The sequence below is a fragment of the Temnothorax longispinosus genome, chromosome 8 (genome assembly GCF_030848805.1).
Source record: "Temnothorax longispinosus isolate EJ_2023e chromosome 8, Tlon_JGU_v1, whole genome shotgun sequence".
NCBI lineage: Eukaryota > Metazoa > Arthropoda > Insecta > Hymenoptera > Formicidae > Temnothorax > Temnothorax longispinosus.
In genome coordinates, this window is record NC_092365.1 from 5,552,007 (window position 1) to 5,564,670 (window position 12,664).

Sequence of the window (12,664 nt, forward strand, 5' to 3'; positions counted from 1 at the left end):
GTACTGTCAACTTATCAAGAGACGACGCTGCAAGGAAAAATTTAAAAAAATTAGTTACAGTACAGACTATATAGATAGACTGTGTATATGGTTTATGTTATGTTTATACGAACCTTTTTTACGTAGGCAAAATGCTGTATTGCTTAGTTCACAGTTGCAATATACATACAATTTGCATATGTATAAATATATTTAATTTTCTTTTTATGTGTATAAATTCAAAATATTTAAAACTATTGTTAATTTCTCCTTATATCCTCAAAATTGTGTTCAAGGTGATAATAGTACTGAAAATTAAATTACAAGCAAAATATAAATTTTCGATATTCTTCTCCATAGATTATTTGTTATTAGAGACCGGATTGCGGTGCCATTCCTCTCACTTCAAGGGTGTGCTAGCGGCCATCAAGTGCCGTGAGAATAATTACATAAATATATGAATATATATATTTGCTACGTTACACCGCTAGACCGGCGCGGCGCGGTGTATATAGAGGGTACTCCTTCTCACGACTGCTAGCACGCGCTTGGAATAGAGAAAACGGCACCGCGATCCGGTCTCTATTTATTATTTGCGTAAATGACATGTTGAATATACAGTAAAAAAAAATATTACGCTTGATAAAAGCAAAGCTAAAGTAAAAATCAAACCGTCAACTTTCAAGCAAAACAAAGGATGCTACTTAGTTTAAATCAACAAAAACGATTTTATTATAATAATCTAAAATATGAATACAAATAGTTCATGTTTCGACTTACTTAGTTTTTTCAGAAAGCAAAAAAACTTATATGTCACAAAATAAATAACATTGAGAAGATGTCGAACAATAATAAAATAATTTGATATTTACTAGTTATTTTATAATAATTTGATAATATACATAAAATGGAGTAATAATCGAACGCGATACGTCAACACGCAAAGTTAGATAAAACAGCTATGATTAATCGTCGGACTTAACTGAATTGCGTAAGCATAATAATTAATACAGCTGTATTAATAATTAATACAGCATAATATGTAAATGACAATGAAATTCAGTCAAGAGTCAATAGAATGTTGTGACAACTTTCGTCAGTAGAAAGCGTGAAAAACAAATTTCTCAAATTTAACATTGATTTCCGAAGAATTGTAATCGGTGACGGAAAAATTAAACCTCTACTTATTGTTAGTGCCCACTGTATAGTCGGTAAAATCAAAGTCATAATTTGCCAATGCGATAGTAAAATGAAAATAATTTATGATTAAAACTTACATTAGTGGTCAAGACGAATAAAAGAAGAGAGATGATTTCAACGTTCAACAGAGAGCTGCCTTTATGTATGATGCTCTGTGTCAGACTAACATAGAAACTTTGAATCGCCGGTGTACATCAAGCAAAATAAAGGACAAGGAATAATAACAAACAGTGATCAAGACCTCGTGTTTATAATCTAATTGTGTTATCTAAACTTCTTGAAAGCGTCAAAATATAATCATTTAATAATTCCGTATTCTTGTTGGAATTAATTACGTATTTAATTAACTAATTCACATTTCCGACGTCAGTTTTTTATGGCAATAAGGTTCGGAATCCAAATTTCTTGAATTGTTTCAATCAAATGTATGATTACACTGCAGAATGTTTAGATGATATTGAATGCCTTGATTGATACATTTTTATATTATTTCTGTGTTTTTTTGATCTGGTATCAAGTTATCTCTTACAGGGTTTGATGAACTTGCTAAACTTATTTAAACAACGGCATTCTATTGAGGCATTTTTTTAATTTATCAATTATTGACGTATTATGTTAAGTGGCTGAATTTAAAAAAAAATGTGCAACAAATTTTCCGTTGCAATAGTGTTTCAGAAATATTGTAATTCGACGTTACAAATTTATTAAAAATTAACGCTTTTTCTATCATATATTAATTTGATAAAGAACCCAGTCAATAGAATAGCCGTTAACGAGTAGAATGGTGATCATCAGCATTAAATTTAAGTTGAAGTACTATTTATTTGATATAAACTTTCTTGGTAGGTAATTTTTAAGAAGTTTGTTGAGTTCTTTTTCAATTTTAAGTAAAAGTTTTTTTTACAGATGTTAAATATAATTTACATTATACGTATAAAGATGTATATATATTTTTTGCGTAAATGTCCAATCTTGCATTTACTTACCTTTACGAACCTTTCCTTAGGTGAAGTATGAAGAAAATCTTTGGTTTTAAAACACCCGTAAGCAGACGTGACTCGTTTGCTGTTTAATGTTTGCGAAAGAATGATAGAATAATAAACTGGTAAATTGATAAATTGATAAAAGTATCGTTTAATTTATAATCAGCGAAATGCGAAATTGAGACAAAATACACTTAATATAGTCATAAAATAAAAGCGATGCAATTAAATATGTTGCTTTTTTTTCTTTATATATACATATATAAAAGAAACACATATGTAATACAATATGTAATACTTTCGGCTCTGATTTTCTTGTAATCAAAGCAATATATTAATTGACAAAAAAAAGTTATCTCTAGTACCTTCTCTCACATTTCGGTAATTATGCAGTATAGGGGAAGCACCTCCGATGACCTTGACCTTGACATATGTTGTCAAGATCACCCTCCTGAGTGACCTTCAGAAGGTTTTAGCCGTCACTCGTTTTTCATTAAAAAGTTATAAACAAAAAAAGTTTCGAAAATATAGCAATTATTTTGAGTACTAATAGACATAAATGACTGATATTTATGTAGAAATAGGTCCATGTATAAACGAAGGAAAATTATTTAAAACAGTCTAATATATTTTGATATTAGACTGTTATATAATAAAACTTCTAATATATTTTTTAGGCAAATTTCCATACACCACACTTGTATAAAAGCTGGACATGGTGCTGTCTAAGTTATTTCACAGAAAAGTGTAATTGTTGAAATTAACCTGAGATATAATTAACTTCAAGATTACATCTACATAAATTGTTTAATTGTTAGGTATTGTTTACGTTATGTTTACACAAACTTTTTTTCGTATAGGCAGTGTAAATTATTATACGTTGAATGATCGATTGATTAATTGATTGATTTCTTTAAACCGAATTTTTGCACACAGTCCAATAAAAATAAATGGTTTTAGACTAGGTCAGATTAGATGCATTTTAATGTTAATTTATTAATTAATTAATTATACAGTTACATGAAAGACATATGCATGATATTAATATAGAAATATTATTATTTATAATACGTTGATATAAGCTTTTAAGCGACAAAAAGCAGTATATCGCATTTTTATTTTAATGCTTCAAATTCCGTATAAAATTTACACTCATGTCATCTATTGGAATATTTTCACCTTATCTCTGCGAATTGTCAAAAGTGTATAAGATACTTTTATGTATACTATAAGATACACTATAAGATATTATATGTCAATAATGTCCGTGCGCGCAGATACATGGTCAACGTTTATTGTCTAGGCCTATGCTATATGGATGTAAAATCTATACCTGTGTCCTCTTTTTCAGAAACCCTTGAGGATTTAACCCACAGATTTAACCTTTCACATTTTTGGAAGGAAACATTATCGGAACTTGAGAAAAACTCTATGTTTTAAAATATCCGTATAGACATTATTAATATAGGCATAAATATTTTTGTTCTTTGACATCTGTTGAGAGAATCGGTATAAAATCTATATTTGAGACATTTTTCTCATAACAGAAAGAAATTTTCTCCTATTTTTGTAAATAATTCTTTAGAATATAATAAACGAAAGGTTGTTTCAAAACCTGTATAGATCAGACATAATTAATGCTTGTTTATTGTGTAAGGTTTATTACAAATTAATGGAAAAATGATTAAAAGTATCGTTTAACTTAATTATAATTAGCAAAATGTGGAAGTCAAGTATAGACAAAATGTACTTAATGTAGTCATGGCAAAATTTATGTATTTAATATAATCATGTAGTAAAGGCGGCATAGTTAAATACTATACTTAATCGTATGCTGTTTAATTAATAAATAGTAAAATTATTGTCATTAAACAACCTATCTACAGTATATGACGACAGATTGGCAGCAGATTTGCTCAGATATTACAACAAATCTTTTTTCGTTTGATGTCTGCGTTAAACTTGTGTTTTGCTGATAGAGCTTGCTGACATAATTTGACAGCAGATTGTGATCTATAAAAACCGAATAGAAAATTATTCTATTTTATGTTTAAAAAGTCAAACCTTATTTTGTAAACATTGAAATGGAATACAACATTATTTACGTTGTTTAATGTATTCCATTATTTAATGGAGTACATTATGAAACTCAGTTTTTGTATTCAATTTGCCGTTGTATACCGTCTCAGCAATTCTTTTTATATTTCTACTGACATTCTGTCGCCATTTTTTTGTTTTTTGGGGGAATCGAGACTTAAGAAAAACTATATATTTTAAATTACCTGCATAGACATTATTAATATATAATCGTGAAGATCGGTATAAATTCTATATGGTCACGTGTATTATAAAACTTTTCGGAATGAATTTTGATTAGAATTTTAATTCCATTTTTTAAAGAAAACACAATAAAAATTAAGGAAATAATTAAACAATTCCGATCGTCGTAAATTCCGTTGTCAAAAATTTCAAGATTACGTTCACATGAACGATACAGTTGTTCAGGTTCTGGTGCTAATAGTACCAAAAAAATTATAAAATATTACTTCAACTAATCTGGAAAAATATCAACATGCTCTCCTTTTTCCTCAATACACTTCTTTATGCTTATAAAAAAAAACATTTCGAAACAGCCTTTGTATCCGTCTACCGAAATCTTTTCTAAAGTCTCCTTCAAATCATTTTCCATGTCCTTAATATTATTGTAACGCATTTTTTCTATCCTCGCTTTTAGTTTTGGGAACAACCAAAAGTCATATGGAGTTAAATCAGGCGAATGCGGGGGGTATTCGAGTGCTGTGATGCCTTTTTTAACCAAGAAGTCGCATACAATTTTAGATTTGTGTGCCGGTGCATCATCGTGCAGAAGACACCAAGATCCTCGCTCTTTGTATTCAGGCCGAACTTGAGAGATTTTTTTGCACAAACCTTTCAGAATACCTAAATAATAATCAGCGTTCACTGTTTGACCTTCCGGTATGAATTTCTTGTAAATCATTCCTCTCGAATCAAAGAAAACGATGAGCAATGTCTTGATCCGGCTCATCTGCATTCTTTCCGACTTTGTCTCTTCTGGGCTCTGACATTCCGACGTAGAAGCGTTCTGCTGCTCTGTGAGTGGCTCATATTGGGAAATCCATATTCTGCCACTAGTTACGATGTTGTTCATCGAATCACTTCCGGCCGCCTCATTTACGTCTTCGCAGTACATCACTCTGGCTTCTTTTTTATTTTTCGTCAGCGTAAGCGGGACGAAGCGTTCACAAACCTTCTTTTTGCCCAAATCCTCTTTCAGAATTTTGTTTATAATTGTTGTAGATATTCCAGTGAGCGACTCGATGAGGTCTACAGACACATAGCAGTCCGATCGAAGAATGTTAAGCACTTTTTCCACGTTCTCGGGGAAACTTGTTCTTGGACTTTGTAGAGCGTCTGCGATATCCTCTTTACCTTGTACAAATCGAGTATACCAATAATTAACAGTATAATAAGCCAAACAATCCTTACCGTACGCTTCCTTTAGCATGTTGTACGTTTCGCTAAGTGTTTTGCCTAGTTTCAAACAAAATTTAATATTGGCTCTTTGTTCCGTTTCATTATCCATAGTATTTGTTTAACAAATGTCAACTTATCAAGAGGCGACGCTGCAAAGAAAAATTTAAAAAAATTAGTCACATTATAGACTAGACAGACTGTATATATGGTTTATGTTGTTTTTATACGAACCTTTTCTACGTAGGCAAAAAGCTGTTTTGCTTAGTTCACAGCAATATACACACAATATGCATATATAATATATTTAATTTCTTTCTCATGTGTATAAAATCAAAATATTTAAAACTATTGTTAATTTTTCCTTATATCCTCAAAATTGTGTTCAAGGTGATAATAGTGCTGAAAATAAAAATGCAAGCAAATTACAAATTTTTAATATTTCTGACAAAGTATGAACTTTCGATGGCCTTCTCCATTGATTACTTATTATTTACATAAATGACATGTTGAATATACAATAGAAGAAAACTACAATAAAAGCTCGATAAAAATAAAGTTAAAGTGGAAATCAAACCGTCAACTCTTGAGCAAAACAAAAGATGCTAGTTTAAACCAACGAAAACGATTTCATTATAATAATATAAATACAAATAGTTTATGTTTCGACTTAGTTTTTTCAGAAAGCAAAAGCACTTATACATATGTAACAAAATAAATAAAATTGAGAAGATGATGTCGAACAATAATAAAATAAATTGATATTGACCAGTTATTTTATAATAATTTGATAATATACATAAAATAGAGTAATAATTGAACGCAATGCGTCAATACGCAAAAAGTTAAATAAAACAGTTATAATTAATTGTCGGACTTAACTTAATTGCGTATAAGCATAATAATTAATAATTAATACAGCATAATATGTAAATGACAATAAAATTCAGTCAAGAGTCAATAAAATGTTATGACAATTTTCGTCATTGGAGTGCACGAAAAACAAAGTTTCCTAATTTAAAATTGATTTCCGAAAAATAGTAATCGGTGATGGCTAATATAAACCTCCAATTAATGCCTACTGTATGGACGTAAAATTAAAGTTATAATTTGTCCATGCGATTAAAATGAAATTAATTTATGGTTAAAACTTACATAAGTGATCAAATTATATAAAAGAAGAGAGAGGATTCCAACCGTCAACCGAGAGCTGCCTTTATGTGTGATGTTCTGTGTCAGACTAACATGAAATTTTGGATCGTCGATATATACATCAAGCAAAACAAAGAATAATAACATGAAGATCTCGTGTTTATAATCTCATGGTCTTTGCTAACTCCTTGAAGACGTCAAAATAGAATCATCTAATAATTCCGTATTCGTGCATGTTGGAATTAATTCCACTGATTTGCTCCTTGATATGTAACATTTCAGGTATCGGTCTTTAATGATAATAATAAGGTTTGGAATTTAAAATTCTTGTACTCTCCTAATCAAATACATGATTAAATTACAGAATGTGTTCAGATAACACTGAAGTCTTTGATTGATCTAGTTTTATATTATTTCTGTGTTCTTTTAAACTGAATTAATATTTCTTAATAAATTAATATTTCCTTTTTGTGTGCTGCTTATTTCTTTCTATTACTGTACCTTAGTATTAAAATCTATGAAATTAAAACTGTCGTCTGCCGTGGTATACTGCATTAATAAAAATTAAAAATTTAATACATGTTTCATATATTACGATAAAAATTTGCGCCCGCGCATGTTTTAAATTTAGAAAATTAAAATTACAACTTGCGCTGCATTTATAAAAGATAAGAAGTTAACGCAAAACATGCAGAAAAAGGTGTAAATTACTTCTTAAATATTTGAAGCTTATTTGAACTTCCACCGTAAACATTATTCATATTAGTTATATGAGACGATTTTTGGCGATTGTTTGGTATGGTTTGTTATTGGTTCTGGTGCAGTTTGGTACCTTTTGTTTGCTTATACCAGAGTCACGCCAAAAATCGCCTATTGTATTCCCATATTTCTTTTGTTAAAATAAATAAGAAAGAAGAAAAATAAAAAATATTTTACAGTTAGAATATGAAATAAAAAATGATAATAATAAAATAATTTTCGTAAAAGTAAGATTGTTTTTAAATCTGATATTATTCCTCATTCTTTCAGTCAAACACTTTATAAGCAAAATTTGTAGGAAATATAATTTTAGGTTTATTTTTATACGCATCTTAATGAAAAAACAAATGGTGCAATGTAATAATTTTAGCTCTGATTTTCTTGTAATTAAAGCAATATATTAATTAACAAAAAAGAAATAATCTCTAATACCTTCTCTCACATTTCTAATATATTTTTTAGGTAAATTTCCATATAGCACACCAAAAGCTGGACATGGTGCTGTCTGAGTTATTTCACAAAAAAGTGTAATTATTGAAATTAACCAGAGATATCATTAACTTCAAGATTACATTTACATAAGTTGTTTAATTGTTAGGTATTGTTTAAGTTATGTTTACACAAACTTTTTTTCGTATAGGCAGTGTAAATTATTATACGTTGAATAATCGATTGATTAATTGATTGATTTCTTTAAACCGAATTTTTGCACACAGTCCAATAAAAATAAATGGTTTTAGACTAGGTTAGATTAGATGCATTTTAATTTTAATTAATTAATTAATTAATTATACACTTACATGAAAGACATATGCATGATATTAATATAGAAATATTATTATTTATAATACGTTGATATGAGCTTTGAATTTACAAAAAGCAGTGTATCGCATTTTCATTTTAATGCTTCAAATTCCGTATAAAATTTACTCATGTCATCTATTGGAATATTTTCACCTTATCTCTGCGAATTGTTAAAAGTGTATAAGATACTTTTATGTATACTATAAGATACTATAAGATATTATATGTCAATAATGTCCGTGCGCAGATACATGGTCAACGTTTATTGTCTAGATCTATGCTATGGATGTGAAATCTATACCTGTGTCCTCTTTTTCAGATACTCTTAAGGATTTAACCCATAGATTTATCCTTTCACATTTTTGGAAGGAAACATTATCGGAACTTGAGAGAAACTCTTTGTTTTAAAATATCTGCATAGACATTATTAATATAGGCATAAATATTTTTTTTCTTTGATATCTGTTGAGAGAATTGGTATAAAATCTATATCCGAGACATTTTTCTCATAAGAGAAAGGAACTTTTTCTTATTTTTGTAAATAATTCTTTAAAAATATGATAAACGAAAGGTTGTTTTAAAACGCGTCATCAGGCATGCTTAATGCTTGTTTATTGTGTAAGGTTCATTATAAATTAATGGAAAAATTATTAAAAGTATCGTTTAACTTAATTATAATTAGCAAAACGTGAAGTCAAGTTTAGACAGAATGTACTTAATGTAGTCATGGCAAAATGTATGTATTTAATTTAATCATGATGTAAAGGCGGCATAGTTAAATACTATACTTAATCGTATGTTGTTTAATTAATAAAAAGTAAAATTATTGTCAATAAGCATTCTATCTACAGTATATGACGACAGATTGGCAGCAGATTTGCTCACTATATATTACAACAGATCTTTTATCATCTGATGTCCGCGTTAAACTTGTGTTTTGCTGATAGAGCCTGCCGATATAATTTGACAGCAGATTGTAATTAGCAATTCCGATTGTCATAAATTCCGTTGTGTTATACATTTCAAGATTACGTCTACACGAATGGTACAGTTATTGTCCAGGCTGTAGTGCTACTGGTACTGCAAAAATTATAAAGCATTAATTATTTTTCCATTTATATCCAATATCTATACAATATATGTGCTCCTTCCAACTTAATACAACTCTCTAAGTATTTTTTAAAAAAAAATTTCGAAACAGTTCTTGTACTCCTCTTTTGCAATCTTTTCTAAAGTCGCGGTCAAAGCATTTTCCATGTACTTAATATTATTGTAACGCATTTCTTCTATCGTCGTTTTTAGTGTTGGGAACAACCAAAAGTCACATGGAGTCAAATCAGGCGAATGCGGAGGGTATTCGAGTCCTGTGATGCCTTTTTTAACCAAAAAATCGCGTACTTTTTTGGATTTGTGTATCAGTGTATTATCGTGCAAAAGACACCAAGAACCTGACTGTTCGTATTGAGGCCGATCTCGAGAGATACTGTCCCACAAACGATCCAGAATACCTAAATAATAAACAGCGTCCATTGTTTGACCTTCCGGTATAAATTCCTTGTAAACCATTCCTCTCGAATCAAAGAAAACGATGAGCAATGTCTTGCTCTTCTGCAAGCACATTCTTTTTGGCTTTGTCTTTTTTTTGCTTTGACATTCTGACGTGGAAGCGGTCTGCTGCTCTGGGAGTGGCTCATATTGAAAAATCCATATTTTGCCACAAGTTACGATATTTTTCATGAAATTCGAATCTCTATTGGCCGCTCTTAGCATGTCTTTGCAATGCTCTACTCTGGCGTCTTTTTGATCCTCCGTCAGCGTGTTCGGTACGAAGCGTTCACAAACCCTCTGTTTGCCTTTCGTTTGCAAGTCTTTTAGAATTTTGCGTACAGTTTGTTCAGTTATGCCAGCGAGCTCCGCGATGACACTTGTAGACGCATAGGGATCCGATTGAAAGATTTCAAGTACTTTTTTAGTGGTATTTATTGTTCTCATTCGGCGATCACCTGCGATATCCTCTCCACCTTGTTTAAATTGATTATACTTACCAATTGCGAACATTATAATCCAAACAATCCTTACCGTACGCTTTCTTTAGCATGTTGTACGTTTCGAGACTTGTTTTGTCTAGTTTCAAACAAAATTTTACATTGGCTCTTTGTTCCATTTTATTATCCATAGTATTTGTTCAACAAATGGCAATGAGGTACTGTCAACTTATCAAGAGACGACGCTGCAAGAAAAAATTTAAAAAAATTAGTTACATTATAGACTATATAGATAGACTGTATATATGGTTTATGTTATGTTTATACGAACCTTTTTTACGTAGGCAAAATGCTGTATTGCTGAGTTCACAGTTGCAATATACATACAATTTGCATATGTATATATATTTAATTTTCTTTTCATGTGTATAAATTCAAAATATTTAAAACTATTGTTAATTTCTCCTTATATCCTCAAAATTGTGTTCAAGGTGATAATAGTACTGAAAATTAAATTGCAAGCAAAATATAAATTTTCGATACTTCTGTCAAAATATGAATTTTCGATATTCTCCTCCATAGATTATTTATTATTAGAGACCGGATTGCGGTGCCATTCCTCTTACTTCAAGGGTGTGCTAGCGGCCATCAAGCGCCGTGAGAATAATTACATAAATAAATGAATATATATATTTGCTACGCTACACCGCTAGACCGGCGCGGCGCGGTGTAGAGGGTACTCCTTCTCACGACTGCTAGCACGCGCTTGGAATAGGGAAAACGGCACCGCGATCCGGTCTCTATTTATTATTTACATAGATGACATGTTGAATATACAGTAAAAAAAAACTTTACGATCGATAAAAGCAAAGCTAAAGTGAAAATCAAACCGTTAAATTTCAAGCAAAGCAAAGGATGCTACATACCTAGTTTAAACCAACAAAAACGATTTTATTATAATAATCTAAAATATAAATACAAATAGTTTATGTTTCGACTTACTTAGTTTTTTCAGAAAGCAAAATAACTTATATGTCACAAAATAAATAAAATTGAGAAGATGATGAACAATAATAAAATAATTTGATATTTACTAGTTATTTTATAATAATTTGATAATATACATAAAATGGAGTAATAATCGAACGCAATACGTCAATACGTAAAAGTTAGATAAAACAGCTATGATTAATCGTCGGACTTAACTGAATTGCGTAAGCATAATAATTAATAATTAATACAGCATAATATATGTAAGTGACAATGAAATTCAGTCAAGAGTCAATAGAATGTTGTGACAATTTTCGTCATTAGAAAACGTGAAAAATAAAGTTCCCAAATTTAACATTAATTTCCGAAGAATTGTAATCGGTGACGGCAAAAATAAACCTCTACTTAGTGCCCACTGTATAAACGGTAAAATCAAAGTCATAATTTGCCAATGCGATAGTAAAATGAAAATAATTTATGATTAAGGGTCGATTCAGACACAGCCGTGCCGTACCCGTACCGTATCCGTATCGTTAACATTAAACAAGGATGGAGACAACATTAAACAAGGATGGAGACAATACGTATCCTTGTCTGATGTTTTTGTTCCGTACACGATACGGATACGGCACGGCTGTGTCTGAATCGACCTTAAAAGTTACATAAGTTGTCAAGACGAATAAAAGAAGAAAGATGATTCCAACGTTCAACCGAGAGCTGCCTTTATGTGTGATCCTCTGTCAGACTAACATAGAAACTTGGAATCGCCGGTGTACATCAAGCAAAATAAAGGACAAAGAATAATAACAAACAGTGATCAAGACCTCGTGTTTATAATCTAATTGTCTTATCTAAACTTCTTGAAAGCGTCAAAATAAAATCATCTAATAATTCCGTTTTCTTGTTAGAATTAATTAACTATTACTTTCTTTGCATTTCAATAGTACTCTGTATGCTACAAGTATAGTCTAAATTATTCAGAATGCAATTTTGCAAAATATTAAGTACGTAGCCTATAATATTCTTAGCGCATGAAATAAACGTGTTTATTCAACATTTTTCAATATTTTTTCATCATTTTTTCAACATTTTTTCAATATTTATACGGCAAAATGTTTATTTATATTGTTTACAGTTTTCTAACCTACTAGCAGTATCCTGCTACTCATTCAAGGATATTCAAAAAATCTCCTTTTGTAAAATAGTACCCGAAATCGATGTATATATAAATGTTATTTATTAATACTTATACTAGTACTTATTAATTTATAAAAAATTATTTTTAAAAAAATTTTGAAAATGTATTTTGCCGTTTCAGAA

The 12,664-nt window shown here is 30.1% G+C and overlaps 1 protein-coding gene across 1 annotated transcript in view; it reads right to left on the reverse strand.

The window, feature by feature from the left end:
- Window positions 1-10,701: 10,701 nt before the first annotated feature.
- Window positions 10,702-12,664, reverse strand: part of LOC139817369 (uncharacterized) — a 38,393-nt gene continuing 36,430 nt past the window's right edge. Inside the window, exon 8 of the transcript XR_011733211.1 lies at window positions 10,702-10,857. The gene's annotated coding sequence lies outside the window, so the exon portion shown is untranslated. The remainder of the gene's footprint in view (window positions 10,858-12,664) is intronic.